We start from the raw sequence: 17,701 nt of genomic DNA, 5'->3' as shown, positions 1-17,701 counted from the left end.
AGGAGCACAAGAAAAGTAAAAGTAACCCAGTACATACATACCATGGCCATGGGGGAATGCCACTGCTTGGGAGTGGGCTTGGAGGCCATGCATTTTCCTGCACACAGCATTTGGTTGGAAGGCACGTTTGATTCTGTTATTCCATCCTGGAGTGTGTCGAATTTTTTGGAAGCCAGCACTCACATGTTCCCCTACCTCTATAGCGTGTTGTTGGCTTTATAAACAAACAAGAAAAGACAAGGGGGAAGGTGTATGTTGGAAATATGTCTATAGGTCCTAACATGCACATCAAGTGGTACATTTTAAAGCTATAACTAACGATTTCACACCAATAACCTTCCAAGAAGGCTCCTCTGTTTCTCCCAATGGCAAAGAAAAGCAGCCAAGATTCTCTTGTTCAATATCTTAAAATGGGCTCAATTTTGAGTCCGTGGTATGTAACTCTAATGCTTGTGGAATATTGCTGAACCTGCCAAGCAATCAAGCATAGCAAGCTGATTGTACAGTGTGGGGCTGATCTTTTTTTTGGGGGGGGGGGCTGATGTGAGGGCAGTCACTATTCAATCTCTTAATCATTCTTCTTTCTCTTGCAACTGTCCCTGGACCTGAGTCTGAACAGAAACCATGAGATGCACTTCTTCAGAGATGTTATTGCACATATTTTTTAAAAAAAATCAGAGCAATTACACATTGTGATAGACAAAAAATTTTTTTTCTGTGACCCCATTCTGTTTGTTCAGAAGGAACAACAAGGGGAAGAAGGTAAATGAGAAAAAAAGAAGGAAAGATGCAAATAACATTTTTCGTTGAGCCCAGACTGAGCCATAATCTGTGCTAAGCCTTTAACCTGCGTCCTGTTGTTATGCTTAAAGCATCTCTATAAAGTGTCTGTCAGTTTCCCAGACAGAAAATTCAGCTCATAAAGGTCCAAAAATTAGTCAAACAAGCAAACTGGAAGTCACAATAATTCAATTGCCTCTCACGCTAGCTGTCACTCTGTAAGAATTATAATCTGTTTCAAAACACATTTTACCAGCATCAAAGGTATGTGGCCGATACACATAACCGAAAGTAGACAAAGCAATGCTCCTGGGGAAGAAAAGTCTGCTAGATTGTGGATTGGATTCTTTCATCCTCAAAGAGGGCCTCATGCAGTTTTCACATATCCACGGTGGAGCAAGGCATTTGGGAATTATATTCCTGGGGCTGACTTCTTGCCTTCTCTTCTCCAGTGTCCTCTTCCAGGGCGGTTCCCGTGCCAAAGCCAATCAATCAAGTTTTCAAAGGATGCCAAGACTTTTTGTTCATTCAACAATCTTTCAACACGTGTTTATTGAGTTCTTTATCACTCAGAGTCCTGGCAGCAAAGAGAGCTCATCCCAGATGGTACAAATGAATAGATTCTAATGAAAGGTCTCCTTAATGATATGTGGGCAGACTTACAAGTAAACATCTAAAGAGGATGCAGTGTCCAGCGATTAGGGGCAGCAGGAAGCGCTGACACCCCCGCTGAGGAAGGAGAACAAGAAGTGGTTGCTTCTATCATAGGACTGGGGTACCTGGCGGAACCCCCAGCAGTACTGCATGCAGGAAACAGAAGACCAAAGCCAAAGTGGGGTGAGAGAAAAAAATAGCATAACTCTCTTTCTCTCTCATCTCTCTCATTCTCTAGCTCTCTCAGTTTCTGTGTATGTTTGCTTCTCTGTCTCTGTCTGTCTCTGTCTGTCTCTGTTTCTGTTTCTGTGTGTGTCTCTCTCTGTCTCTGTCTCTGTCTCTCTCTCTCTCTCTCTCTCTCTCTCTCTCTCTCTCTCTCCCACTCTTCTCAGAGCCACTCACTGACCGAGAGTACAACAGGCATTTAAGGATTGATGCTATCCACTAGACTCTACCTCCCTGAACACAGCACAGGGCAAACCAGGAATCTGGGTGATTCCCTGTGAAAATGAACTTGACCAAATTGCAAACTAAGATCCTGGCTCTGATCTAAAACCTGTGGGTGGAAGGAGGAAGACCACATTTACAAATCCCATGCCCAGTGGAGCTCACATCTAACAGTGGCTGGTAAAAAGAAATAGAACAAGGAAAAAAAAGCAGAAAGACCAAGCAACTTCCACTGTGATGAGCATGAAGGAGGAAAATAGTAAAGTCATGAAGGGGATTTTGAAAAGTGGAGGGTACAAATTTTGATAGGATGACCAGAAGCGCTCCCTTAACAGCTGAGAAGGACCTTCTGGAGGGTCATGCATTAGAAAAGACCTAACCAGAAGGACAATGTAAGTTATTTTGGAGACTGAGTTTTCTAAGAAATGTTAAGGAGGCCCCAAGAAAGGTGGACAACAGCGTGGAGAGTGGCTGGAGAGGAGGGAGAGAGCCGAGAGGCACAAGAAAAGAAATCAGCGCTGAGTCAGAAAGCCAGCCTGACTCACAGCTTGCTTTCTCCATTGGAAGTTTCTTGCTTGTGTTTCGTCTGTGACTCAAAGCTAAGCAGAAGGGTTCCAAGCTGATGGGAAAGAAAAGAAGAAGCCAAAAAGGGCAAATCAATTCATCCATCATCCTCCCGATGCAGCAGGTTCATTTGGGCTGGGTCAATGAAATGAATGTCCTCCAGTTTGTTTGTTGTGGCTGGTGTGTCATGTGTGCCTGAGAGAGTGGACGGTGGCCAGTATAGCAGGGCGGGTGCCAGAGGGATGAGAAGACTGATATTTGACAACAAATTTGGGAGGACTTCACTTTTATCCAAGATTTCCCAAAAGGAGTATTGAACACAGAAAGCACTCAACTCTGCTTATTCTGGACTTAGAGTCTTTTGTGGATTCCTGACTTGTTAAAATAGTTTATTTGCAAAATATACAGAAACATACACAAATACACACACATAATTATATATATATACATACATAATGTATGTTCATGTATTTAGTTATGCATGAGCTTTCTATATTTACCATCACTCAGATACTATGTGCATAATACTGTATACTTACATTATGTAATATATATGTGTATAAGCTTATGCATATGCATATACGTACAGACCTACATCTATGCATTTTGTATATATATGTATATTTTGTATCCTTATATAAATATAGACATAGGTATCTCTATAGATTATGTTAGCATCCTTTCTACTCTTGTATCCCTGACTTATTCCTCTTTATTTATATATATTTTTTGTTTTTGGGGTCATCCACGATGCTCAGGGGTTACTCCTGGCTTTGCACTCAGGAATTACTCTTGGCAGTGCTCAGGGGACCATATGGGATGCTGGGAATCGAACCCGGGTTGGCTGTGTGCAAAGCAAACACCCTACCTGCTGTGCTATCACTCCAGCCCTGACTTATTCCTCTTTAATCATCAGTATTTTATAGCTATGTAATCTCTTTTGAACAAATACATAATACTTAACTGGCAAGGGAGATACTATGACATGAAGTTGGTTTCCCCAGGGCGAGGCTCATCCATTGCACTCTGGATTTGCTGACCCACGCAATTTCCCCAAATATGGGAAACTCAACTGCATTATTTGTGGTAGTGGGGGAACTGTGTTCAGGCTCTCCCCTGGGGAAAAAAAAACATAAAATCTTTCAGCCAAATTCTTCTTCATGATTCCATAGCTCAGACATACACTAGAGAATGATTGACCCCAATTTGTGGTTTATCTCTTTATAGATCAATGAGCCCAGCTGAACTATGAGTGCCTACAGCCAGAAATGTATTTGGAATTATTCTGGGACTTTATCTTAAAGAAAGGTTTGTTTGCAGCTGTCGAGTGGATTTTAGAGACAGAAAGATGTTTGATAGGTAGCAGGTCAGCAGGTCATTAGATGTGTATATAAAACGAACAAACTTTCATTAGAAATGGTTAATATCTGTCCATGCATCTATCTATATTTGTGTTAAATTGCTATCTATGTTGGGCTTATGCTGACATAAATTTGAAGACAATTACCCTCAACTTTTCAATATTGAGAGGACACCTAATTAGATCAGATGGTGATTGATCAAAACTGACTATAGGCTATAATTGGCTAAAAATTCCAGAGAACTGATATGTCATACATAAATAATCTTTTGTTGACTATGGAACATTCACAAAACACCCCAACTCTGTTCTGATCCAGTGGTTTTCTGGATCTGTCACCTGGGAGGTCCTTGTGATTTTATCTTATCTGTAGTAGGGAGTCATAAAGATGAGTAACTAAAATGTGGTTAATAAACCCCAGCTGGGCATTTTCTAGGTGAATAAACACACCATTTTTTTAAAACTGTTTTTCCATGTGGAAATGATGAATAGGACTCACAACTCTTGTTTTCATTATAAGTAGAAAAGTAGAAATAATATCAAGTTATGATACTTGAGGTTGTTATAAAGTGCTTTAGAGACACCCTGAAAGTTTTAAATAATTATAGCTCCAGTAAAATTTTTATGGCTGCCTGTGGATTTTCATGATCAAAGAAAAAGTAAACAGAGAACACTTTTAGGCCGAAAGATATTCAGACCCTTATGGTTTTTTTGTTGACCCTCTTTCTATTCTTAAAAGAGTGATTAATAGCTTAACAATGTAAAAGCACCCGCATTTGGTATTAAGTAATTGAGTGAAATTAATTCCTGAATCCAATCTTTAGGCACCTCAGGCATGCTTCATAATATATCATCTTGGTGATTAAAAACACAATGAGCCAGGTACAGGAGAGGGCCTTTCAAAACTTCCAGTTCCCAATTCCTTTCAGATAAATTTCATATATTCCAGTCCCTGATTTTCCTTTTGCTAGAATGAACATTTTTAGGATAAGTAGTGAAAATTGAAAAGGGCTATGGCGGAGGTCTTTAGCACTGTCAATATTAACATGCAGATCTTAACAATTGTGCAGTGGATGACAATTGGTTTTAAGAAATAACATACCCTGTATGAGTCAAAGGTGACTTTTCTTCTCAAATGGCTTGCAAGAAAGATGATGCTTATATAAGCATACAATAACATGCAGGTTTATGCATGATGCATATATATTCAGACATGCATGCACGCATGAGCTCATGGTTATAAAGTCTATGCCTCTTGTGGATATGTAGCACTGTAGCACTGTCCTCCTGTTGTTCATTGGTCTGCTCGAGTGGGCACCAGTAACATTTCCATTGTGAGACTTGTTGTTACTGTTTTTGGCATATCAAATACACCACGGGGAGCTTGCCAGTCTCTGCCCTGCAAGTGGGATACTCTCGGTAGCTTATGAGGCTCTCCGAGAGGGGCGGAGGAATCAAACCCGTGCCGGCTGCATACAAGGCAGATGCCCTACCCACTGCACTATCGCTCCAGCTCCTAGACACTGACATGCATGTATGCTATATTGTAATGTGTAGAGAGAACATACGTATACACACATGAATGCATGCACATAAGCAGGCATATTTTATATTAAATAAGTTATTTTGATTTTGATATTTTTACTTGAGTATTTATATTTGGGGACTATGAGTGAAGAAGCACAAAAAAAATCATGCATTGTTTTAAAATACTACTATATGTCTGAAATAAGTGCCTAAGAATCAAAAGACTTTAAAGCATCATGGGGAGTTTTTCTACTGAAATTTATGGAATCTGATAGAAGCTTTCATCCATTTATGAGATTTTGGTTCTATGCTGAGAAATAATGGGTTTGGGAGACACCTAGCTCATTTCCAGTTTCCAGCCAGCAGCCCTATGAAAGGCGTGGAAGCAAAAAAAGGAAAGAAATTTAAACAACTCCAAATAAGAAAATAAAGTATACAACACTCCCCACACACCTATGCACACCCTCACAGCTCCTCCTACACCAATGCCCAATCAATTTCCCTCACACACATATGCAGACCTAGGATAAATTTACTTATGTTTGCATTGTTTATGTGTTTATTTGGAGAAAAGGAGATTCAAGGCCTGGGGCTTCCTCCTAACTGAACTTGGCCTGACTGTTCGGATTAACAGTTTAGTTCTTGAGCCCAGTGATACACTACATAGCCGTGTGGTACTCAGAGACATAACTTGTGGTACTGGGGGGTCACCGGGATCTCATCCAGCTGTGCTTGGAATATGTATTGACCCTGTTGTGCTATCAATCATACCTTTCCACTGCTGTTTTTAAATGGAGGAAAAATTCACATAAGATTAAGTTAAGCATTCTAAAGTTTATAATTTTATGGCATACAGTATATTCAGAATGCATCATTGAGGCTGGAGCAGTAGCACAGCAAGTAGGGCATTTGTCTTTCACACAGCTAACTGGGTTTGATTTCCAGCATCCCATATTACCCCAAGTAATTCCTGCCAGGAGTAATTCCTGAGTGCATGAGCCAGGAGTAACCCCTGTGCATTGCTGGGTGGGACCCAAAAAAAAAGAAAAAAAAAGAATGCATCATCACTACATTATCACATTTCAAAATATTTTCATGTCCCCCTACCCCAACAATACACACACAAATCCCATTCCAACTATCACCATCATATATTGATATTGCCTTTAAATTAATTCAAACACTGGCATTTGAAGTCTTCTACAGACCTTACTAGATGTTTCAGCTTTTGTTTGGTGTAACATGTACCAGTATTTTACTCTATTTTTATGACTTAATACTATTCTATTGTGTGTGTCTGTGTGTGTTTGTAGACGTATATATACACCCAGACTACATTTTGTCTATGCATTCGTCTAGTGTTAAGTATTTGGGTTGTTTCAGCATTTTGGTAATGGTGAATTGTACTTTTTAATTTTTGTGTACAACTCTTTACTTGAGACCCATTATTCTGATTCTCTGCTGTCTATTCCTTGAAGTGAATTTGCTGGTTTACTTGAGAATTAGGTTAACCATTTGTGGAACTGCAAAACAGTGCAAACTCACCCTGATCTAAGGAACAGGACATATGCATGCAGTCATAATGAAAAATGATCCCTGAACGTACGTAGAGTTGCTCAAGGGGGAAAGAGGGTGAATATGTTTCATTCAAACATGAAAAGGGGCTGGGAGAAGTGAATGGAGATCTTGACAAATTTTTGCTTCAGTATTGGGAGATTTGGTACAAAATTAAAAATTCCTTAAGGAAGAGCTAAGGAAATGATATTTCAGCACTACCTTTGAGTCATAATAGGAAAGAACAAAGAACTTGCCTGATCAGAGTTTAGATATGAGGATTCTGTACATGCTCTGCAACATGTGCCAAATTTTCATGTTATTTTGGATCATTTAACAAATGCTAATTGGAAATCAATAAAGGCATCTTTTAAAAATAATTATTTTTATTATAATTTAAGTCAATTAGTATAATAATATTAATATTTATGGTTATCTTACAGTAGCTGTAGTTTGGGGTTGTGGTCATTTTTCCGCTGCGCTCCATGGTTGAATGTTGGAAAAGTTGTTTTGAATTTAAGCTGTAAATTGGTGATGAAATAATACTAAGAATCATATGAAATCACAGTGAGCATCAACTGAGACTTTGAAAAAGTTTTGTGAACTCTTAAAACACCATAAATATAATAAATTGAAGAAATGGCTGCAAATCTGAAAATAAAGGCCCCAGATTCAGGTTAAGATACAAAATATAAATATATTAAGTTTAAGTCTATTATCGAACCAACCTACACTTTTCCCCCTTTACTATGAGAAATCATCATTTGATTGAAGGAATTATTTTTATTTACTTGAGAAAATCCTTTATGCAATCGTAAGATATTTATTATTTTATGGTTCTGAACATGATTCCACATTTTCTAAAGGGGTTTTGCTTTTTAGCTACACGTCAGATACTTCTTTTTCTCTTCCGGTGGGCCTGGACCTTTTTTTTTGTTTTTTAATTTATTTTTATTAGTGAGACACCGTTATGTACAGTTGTAAACTTACAATTTTTTTGTATTTGCGTTTCAATTATACAATTATATGATCGAGTTTCAAATATACAATTATATGATCGAGTACCCATCCTTCCACCAGTGCCCATTTTTCACCACCACTGATCCCAGTATCCCTCCCACCCCCCATTCTCCCCATCCCACCCTGACTCTGTGGCAGGGCATTCCTCTGTGGGCCTGAAACTTCCACCATCCACAGAATTAGTCTACAAATCCTCTTCAGGTAGATGCAGGAAATACAGAGTAAACGTTTTTAGGGCATTGATATTGAGCTTGGCCTCATGTTTCAGATGTACTAATCTAGTATATTGTATGGATCTATTCTTTCCTTCATTGTCATGTAACTATTACCTATAGTCAACACTAATCAGGATTATTCTTTTTTATTAAAAAAAATTTTTAATAGTGAGACATCATGAGGTACAGTTGCAGACTTGCACATTTTTGTGCTTGGGTTTCAATTATACAATGATCAAATACCCATCCCTCCACCAGTGCCCACTTCCCACCACTACGCATCTCAGTATCCCTCCCACCCCCCCACCCCCCATCCCACCCTGACTCTGTGGCAGGACATTCCCCTCTGTTCTCTCTCTCCTTTTGGGTGTTGTGGTTTGCAAACGAAACATTGAGTGGCAAACAGGATTATTTCTTTTATTCTTTACTAAATTTCTATCAACTAAGTGCTTATATTCTAGTTTGACTGAAATTCTGAACAAGGAAGTCAAGCTTACTATTTATTAAGAAGGAAGCAAATCTCGTCTTAGAATTTTAGGGCCATGCAGACTAATAACCTAAAAGCTTCAGTTTGTAAGCCTATATTGATATAGTGTTTCCATGAAAGATGAGAATTTTTTTTTTTTTTGCTTTTTAGGGTCACACCCTGCGATGCTCAGAGGTTATTCCTGGCTTTGCACTTAGGAATTACTCCTGGCAGTTTTGGGGGGGCTATATGGGATGCAGGGAATCGAACCTGGGTGGGCTGTGTGCAATACAAATGCCCTACCTGCTGTACTATTGCTCAGGCCCCAAGAGGGGAATATTCTTTTAAAAGTGCAGTAGAAATTAACAGAGCACAATGATGAAGACTTGAAAGAAGTGGGGCTGGAGTGATAGTACACCTGTCTTGCTCGTGGTCAACCAGAGTTTGATTCTTGTAATCCCATATGGTCCCCTAAGCACTGCCTTGAGTGAAGAGCAAGGAATAACCCCTGAATACCACTGGGGGTTTCCCCAAGACAAACAAACACACAAAAAAAATGTGGTAGAGGAGGTGATTCTTGTATTCTTCTACCAAATTGTCTTCGGTCCTGGGTCTACTTTTACCTGACCCTGATTTTATTTCACTTATCCAGCCTTTGATAAGAGTGACCATTTTTCTGGCCTCCTGTGGGTCTGGACTTAGTTGGAGTATTATGTGTAAGTCCTTCTAACTCTTGACTTTAAAATGTCTACCAAATATATAATCGAAAAACAAAAGATATTCTCAGATCCCTAAACTTTCAATAAATAGATTTGATGGATATGTCCTTCTTTGTGTTTCTTTTAAACTCTTGGTAAAACCTCATGGGATGTTAGCTCCTTCAGCACCAAATTAAAAAAATATGAAGCCTTTGTATATCATGACCCAGCTTCTAGCTTGCCTCTGGCCTTGCTGGTTCTTATTAATGATTCATTTCTTTTGACAGGAGTGGCAACATTTCAGGACTTCTTGGGTGGAAGAAAGTTGGCAAAGAGTAAGTCCACAGTGAGCAGTTAAACATTATATGAATTAATACCCCCCATCAATAGTTTAATGGATGAAATGCATTGATTGCTTTGAGAATTATGCTGAGGTCTACAGTAATAAGCAGAAATGTCTGATTTGACATCTTTTTTTTAATATGTCTGCAACGTAATCTACTACCAATTACACAACAACCCCACCAAAGGAGTGGTGAGTGGTCCCACTACAGTAGTAACATGCTGTAAAAGCTCAAGTTTCAGGACAATTAGCTTCTGGCTGCAGTTTATTACCCCATTTGAGATTTAAAACAATTTTTTTCCATTGCATTCCAACAACGCTTATGTGTCTGGGGCTAACACTTTAAAACAATAATGAAATGGCAAATATCTGTCTGGCTGGAGTTGACCCAAGAAGAGGTATATACTAGAGTATTTTTAAAAATCAAAGCAGAGTGGATAAAACAAAAACAACTTCTTTAATTCATCAAAATGACCATAGTTATTATGTTTCACTGTGGGCAAAATGTTTTTTCATTGGTGTTTTGTACAGAATTCAAAAAATAGACTTTGAAAACCATACCTGTTCATTAAAATTCTGTTTTTCCATGATGAAAAAGCAGATAATTTAGGTCCCTATATTCAATAAACATTACAAGATGCTTGGCCTGAGGTATATACATTTCTCCTTCAATTGGCAAGCGCAACACAAAAATGGCAATTAGCAGCTTTTTGTTATCTATGAGGACAATGGAATTTATTGGGAGTATACTCTGAGGCAAAGATGTAAACTAGATTTCAGTGAATTGACCTATGCAATTATCCTAAAAATATCATAAAATAAATGCTATTATTTTGCCCACTCCATAGATGAGAAAATTGAGACTTAGTTGCGTTAATGATTAAAGATTATCAGGGCAATAACACTTAAGTTTAAACCAGTGCTTTGCAAATATTCTCTTGAGAGTTGGCTGGAGCAATAGCACAGCAGTAGGGCATTTGCCTTGCACGCAGCCAGACTGGCCGAGCCAGGTTCGATTCCTCTGCCCCTCTCGGAGAGCGAGGCAAGTGACCAAGAGTATCTCGCCCATGAGGCAAAGCCTGGCAAGCTACCCATGATGTATTAAATATGCCAGACACAGTAACAACAAGTCTCATGATCGAGTCGTTACTGGGCCCACTCGAGCAAATTGATGAACAACGGGAGGACAGTGACAGTGACTCTTGAGAGTTGTGACATTATGTAGTACTAAGTTACGGTGATAACCATGATAGAGATTATGATTGTGGTGATGAAGATGGCCAATGAGGTAACAAGAAATCTGGGAACATTATATTTTATCAAAATTTTATTCCTGTTGAAATTTGAATTATTTCTCTTTTGTTTTGTCTCAGACAGTAGCTTCTTTTATCCAAATGTTCATATTAATTTTTATCCTAAAATATTGATTTCTCCTCTTGCCTATCAATCTAGTAATGATATCATCTAGTAATTCTTGTGATTATTAGGAAATTGAGTTGAATAGCATGAAATGAGGGCGGACCATTTCTCAGTCATTGTGTACTAAAACGATTCACTTACATCGCTCTGTTTTTAAGTGAGAATAAGGATATGACTAAAGTTGGGTTCCAAAATTTTACTCAACAGACAATATGGATTTAGTCAACAGACAATATGGATTCTGTGCTGCCATTCTCAAGTGAGGATTCAAGATCAGCGTTGAATTTGGTCGAGTCTAGGGAGCAGTCCCAAGAAGCATATTGTTTTATCCTCTGTTGAAGTAAAGTATGAAGTTTGGTAACAGGCATGTACTGGTATCATTAAAATCATACTATTTTTCCATACCTTACAATAAATCATTTTTTCTGTGCAATACAATATTAGTATCAAGCCATAACTGAAATAACCTACACAAAAAGGACTCAAGAAGAGCAAATAAAATAAATGAGAAAGCTGACATTCATTTGAGATTTACCTAGAATGCTGAGCAGATCACTAACCATGTACAGATATCAACTCAGGTCAGGATTTCTTGCCAAGGTGTGTTGGCATATAGCGTGAGAAACATGGAGAAATTCACGTTCTTCCAAACAGATGGCTTTTCTTTTTCCTTCTTGTCCTGAGGCTCTTCAAAGCTCCTGGCCTGTTGGCTTCTTACTCCAGGTTGACTGAAAGGGACCTCAATGTTGTTCTCCATGTGTGGGGAGTTAGCTTCCTCCAGTGAGGTCAACCTTGATTATGTTCTTGGAATTCTTTGTTCAACGGGTCCTTCAAGTCACTGGTATCAGAGGAGGCGGGATTTGTATCTTCTGCCTAAAATGCCATTCCAATCCTGTTTACTTGAAAATGCTGAACTTATTCGTTGAGGCAATTATATAGTTTTCTTTTCTCTGGGAATTTTCTTTGCCCTTCTTCTATCCCCAGGTAGAATTGCTTCCTCGTTTGTGTTTTCCTAATACTTTATGTATCATATTGCACCATAAATACTTGTCTTTCTCTTCTAAGATGCTAGACTCACTTCTTGGGGACACTGGTGTACTCATTTCTTCGTGACAGGTACTAAATTAGATAAGTTAAGCCAGAAATACTACACTTTTAGCTAAAAGACTACAAACTCGAGTTAGACTCTAAAACACTTTGTGTTATATTCTAAAAGCCAGTAGGAGTAGCTGAACAATGAATATTTCATAAATCACAGTGCCAAAATCACAAATTGACTCTGTTTTTAGTATAGGTCAAATCAAGATAAGAGTATTTTATTTACCAATCACATTTGTACTTCCAATCATGCTATTTCAATCATTTCTTCTTAAAAAATAAGTTTCCCCAGTGGTAGTAAGTTAGGATTTCTGAATTAGATGTTAGTAGTTGTTTTACCTTCTGTTGTCAGTCATGATACAGATTTGATTCATATTTTACACATTTTAGCAAATGGATGAACAGGATGAAATCTATGAATTTGTTCAATATATATTTCCTGGATATCTAATATACGCCTACTCTTAAAATATTTTCCCAGAATAAATAGGTTCACAAAAGAAATCTCTGCTTTAGGAGGTTTACAGATGATGTAGAAAAAAACATGTGTGAACACATCAGCTTTGAAAGGTCTTTAATAAGAGAAAATTATGATGCCTCTACAGAAAACTAGAAAATATGTATCCTAGATTTGGTTGGGTATATGGTAGACACAGGAAGCTTGTCAGAAAAAAGTTCTCCTGGACTTTCCTAGGTTCTGGTCTTGGTTCTGTATATCATAGATGGAACTTGAGCTGAGTATCAAGAAATATGCACGTTACACTAGGCAAACAAAAGTGGGAGGAGGAAAAACATTCCAAGAAAAGTAACAGGATGCGCATTAGCAGATGGATGTGAAACAATACATCATATTTTGACAATGAGAAATACTTCATCGTGTTAGAGAGAACAAGAACCTGAGTTTCAGTGAGACCTGAGGCTACAGCATAAACAAGGGCAGTAGAATGTAGTCTCTTGGCTTAGATGCAAGAATAGCAACTTCATCCTGAGCATTGAGGAAAATCCAGGAGGGTCTGAGGGTAAGGTGATCATTTTTCAAAAATTACTGGAAACTTAAATGTGATAAAAATATTTGCTGAATCTTAAGTTTCCAATTTAGAAACTTAGAAATATCTGTTTTGTCCCATAAGCATTTTGCAAAAATACTCATTCTAATGGATGGTATATAATACTCAAAAGAGGTCACACTATGAAAAATGGGAATGGGGTCTTAAATTCTCTGAATATCTTATTTTCCATACCTAGGATTAAATTACGATATTTTACTATCTTCTTCTAGAGAAATAGTGACCCATTAATATCACCTTCTGATGAGGGCTGGAACATGTGACAGGATTTTAATCCTTAGACTTCATTTTATACATTGTAGAAAGAATAAAACAAAGAAAACAATCATGTAGACAATGATGTGTTTGTCAGGATAGAAAAGTTGATTTTGCCATATTATCTTTAGATTAAAATATGTCATTGCTGATTTTTTTAAAAATACAAACCACAGTAGCTGTTACTTGAGGGTTATTGCTGAATAAGTAGTAAATGTGAAATGTAGAAAGTGGAGCCTTTCTGGACTAATGGATTCAATTCTGTTGAACATTTGTTGAGAGTTGTATTGGGAAAATATGAGTTTTTCTTCCTGAAGGAAGCACTGTAGCAATGTCCTCCCATTGTTCATCAATTTGCTCTAGTGGGCACCAGTAACGTCTCCATTATGAGACTTGTTGTTACTATTTTTGGCATATCGAATACGCCATGGGGAGCTTGCCAGGCTCTGCCTTGCGGGCAGGATACTCTCGGTAGCTTGCCGGGCTCTCTGAGAGGGACAGAGAAATCATACCTGGGTCGGCCGCGTGCAAGGCACACGCCCTACCTGCTGTGCTATCTCTCCGCCTCCAAAAAAATTATATCATGTCTTTCATTGGGACAATGTAGTGAGTTCCTAACTCACTATCAAATAGCTTATTATTGCTGTCTGTTGAGCTCTATGACCTGCCAATCTCAAAAATTGGAACTCACAAAATCTCTTTTTTAATCTAGGTTCCCTATGTTTCTTTTTGACTTGCAGATGTAAGATCTAAATAGCTATGCTTCTCAGACGTATAGGATTGTTATAAAGATTAAGTAAAAACTTTTGGTGTATAGAGTCTCAAGAAGAGTTAGGTCTGCAACAGTTTATTGAGTGAAACAATGTCACTCTTTGGTTAATGTTTAACTTTTCAGCTAAGCTTATTATTTATGGTTCTAAGAAAAATGCACACAAGAAGATAGATCCAGGTATAAAAACAATTTCATTTCTAATAGCTGGATTGTAAAAATCCTCAGTTTGTTGTATGTGGAACAGTATGAATAGAAATGTTTTCAGGACATCCTGAAACTTTAATGCCTAATATTCACACATGACTGCCTGTAGGCAATCCTTCTGCTTACTAAAAGGAAAGCCAAAAGTTATTCAAATGGAGAAGAAAAAAAAACACCGTACAAAAGTTACTGATCATCTCTGTGTCAAGGAAAATAGAATTGTTTCTGATAGATCTCAATACATAACCTTTATCTGCTAGAGCTCAATAAATAATCTTTATCTTTTATGACATGGTATGAAATTGGTAATAAGAAGCCAACTGGGTGAAGAAAAGGGGAGAACGAGAACTCGGTTAAAATAAGATGTTGAAAGTTGATTTTCAAGATCGTAGGTTCAAACCGATTCACTGATAAACCCTTGATTCTAAAGCAATTGTCAATTCTGAAGACCTGCTCTGCATTACACTGTAGAGGGCATCAAAAACCCAGATTTGGATCCAGTGGGGCTTTCTTTTAAGTAGCTGCTACTGCAGCCCATTGACAGAAGCAGAAACGTCATTTTACAATTTGTTCTTTTTTTTTTATTCAAGGTATTATATTTTGCAGTGATTTCATCTTTATTTTGGGTTTTGGAACACATGTGGTACTGCTCAGGGATCACTCCTGATAGCACTCACGAGCACCTTAGTCCCAGCACTATTCTTCTGGTTCCTTATGGTAGTGAAGCCACTATTTTATAGTTGCAGAGGACTACACCAATCCCTCCAATGCACACCACTTTATTTTACTTATTTTTCTAGAACACCTAAGAGTTAACTTGTATTACAATTGCCTTTCAGTTTTCCATTTATACAGACTCGAGTTCATTGTAATTCCTACTTCAGTTCACACTAAAATCATTTCAGAACATAGTTATTTTTAATTTATGGAGATTTAAAAAATAAGGATGTTGAAGTCCTTTCTCTAACTTAAATTTCAGATGATATTTTTTAAATTGCATTTTTTTTGTTCCCTCCCAACCCCAGTTTGCCAGCCTTGGTAAGTATGTAACAAATTTATTTCATATTATTTTGTACAACAAAACTTAAAAGGATGGTACATGGAATTATCAGAAAATATAAAAATCAATTTGTGATGATTAACTGCTAAATGTTTCTAACTTTTCTTTATCTAGTAAAGGACAACTCTGTGCACCACTAGTGAGAGCCATATTCAATACCATATGATGGGAAATTTCTCCTGTCCTTCAAAAGAGCATCTTTAATACTTCTTGCCAAACTGGTTTTAAGACTGTGAATTACCTAAGCTGTTACCTGTCCATGAAGCTCTGTGTGATTCCTTCAAATCTGAATGATAATCTAGCTGGATAGAGTATTCTTGGTGAGGTGTTCATGCAGGTGAGTTATTGTACTGTGTTCTTCCATGTTCTTCTGACTTGTAAAGTCTCGTTTGATAGGTCTGCCACACATCTTATGAGCTTTCCTTTGTGTATAAGTTACTTTTTGATATTGCTGCATTTAATATTCTATCTCTGTCTTTGGATTTTTGGATTTTTGTCATTTTGAGTATAATATGTCTTGGAGTTTTCTTAATTAGGTCTATTTTCACCAACACTCTCCAGTCCTCTTGAAGCTCGGTGTGTGTAATCCTCAACTCTGGGAAGTTCTTATGGAGGATGATTCCTTTAACTATTGTTTTTTCATCACATTTGCTTTCCTGTTCTTCAGGGACTCTGATGATTCTTACATTATTCCTCTTGAACTCATCCCACAGTAGTGCTATTCATTTCTTTTCAGGCTACTTCCCAATGTCGGTTGTTTCTAGCAGTTTCCTCCTTCTTATTTTGGCTCTTCAGAGCTACTATTCACTTTTTCAATATATCCTACCATCTTCTTCATTTCTGTCATTTCTGACTGTTATATGTTTTTCATTTTGACTCTCATACTTTCTTGTGCTTTGCTGACTAGCACTTGTGCTAGCATTTCTTTGAACTTGTTAAGTAGTCTCATTATAGCATTGTAGCACTGTCCTGTAGCACTGTCCTCCCGTTGTTCATCAATTTGCTTGAGCAGGCACAAGTCTCATTGTGAGACTTGTTTTTACTGTTTTTGGCATATTGAATATGTCATGCAGAGCTTGCCAGGCTCTGCCATGTGGGCAGGATACTCTCGGTAGCTTGCTGGGATCTCTGAGAGGGATGGAGGGATCGAACCCAGGTCAGCCACGTGCAAGGCAAATGCCCTACCTGCTTTGCTGTCGCTCCAGCCCAGTTTCATCATAGTCTCACTAAGTACACTGTCTGAGGATTTATTGGTATTGTTTATGTCTTCAGTGATATTTTAATCGTCATAGAGCTTGGTGGGTTTCTATGTGTTTTCCCCATTGGTTTTCTAGTGTTCCTGTTGGCTGAAACTCTGTAATTACTTTCCCCTAGAAGAGGCTGAGGGATTAAGCTAGAGGTTGCCCTCTGTCTTCTCTGCCCATCCTGGGATGGTGAAACAGCAAATAGAAGTTCAGGAAGGAGCTGTGGTGGGAGCCTTTAACTCAGCTCAGGTTGGGTGTGGAAGCTGTTGGCTTCCATCTGATAGGGAGGGTTCTGCTTCTTGTTCCAGAATAGGCCCAGTGATACCACCCAGAGGCAAGCCTCAACTGAGATGGTGGAACAGCAAACAGAAGGTCTGGGACATCACTTTAATGTATATTGTCTCAGAATCTCTTTAAACTCTTAAAGAAACACAAAATCAAAACAGCTGTTTAATTTGGATAGCATTTACTATTATTTGTCATACTAGAAATTGGGAAACTTAAAAATATTAATTGAGTGTTTGCAACAGTAATGATGAATATTTATCCAACAAAGTAACATATTTTATTACAAAAACTTTGTTTGGGGGCCACATGTAACCGTGGCTCAGGGTTTACTACTGGCTTTGTACTCAGGGATCATATGTATGATCATATGGGGTTGAACTTGAGTCAGTAATAATAGTGGGGTTATAATAGTGGATATATTTTTGTTTTTTTGAGGGCAACGCCCAGTGGTGCTCAAGTGTTATTCCTGTCTCTGTATTCAGGAATTAATCCTGGTGGTGCTCAGGGGACCATCAGTGGTGATGGGAATTGAACTAGGGTTGCTCAGATACAAGAGAAATGATCTGCCCTCTATACTATCTTTCTGTTCCCAATCATGGGGATTTTTAAATGTCCAGTTCTATTTACAACTCTAAGAGTCACAAAAAATATTTGTTTCTCCGTGGACAG

At 38.1% G+C, this 17,701-nt stretch overlaps 1 non-coding gene across 1 annotated transcript; it reads left to right on the top strand.

Moving 5' to 3' along the window:
• The first annotated feature begins 3,400 nt into the window (after positions 1-3,400).
• On the top strand, positions 3,401-3,564 carry LOC130036371 (U1 spliceosomal RNA). The gene has a single exon (XR_008794403.1). It is a non-coding gene; the product is annotated as a U1 spliceosomal RNA (small nuclear RNA).
• Positions 3,565-17,701: the final 14,137 nt, after the last annotated feature.

Source organism: Sorex fumeus, unplaced genomic scaffold, assembly GCF_029834395.1.
Source record: "Sorex fumeus unplaced genomic scaffold, SorFum_2.1 ptg000063l, whole genome shotgun sequence".
In the NCBI taxonomy this organism is placed as follows: Eukaryota; Metazoa; Chordata; class Mammalia; order Eulipotyphla; family Soricidae; genus Sorex; species Sorex fumeus.
The sequence above is the reverse complement of the archived record's forward strand: the minus strand, read 5'-3'. Positions and strand labels throughout refer to the sequence as shown.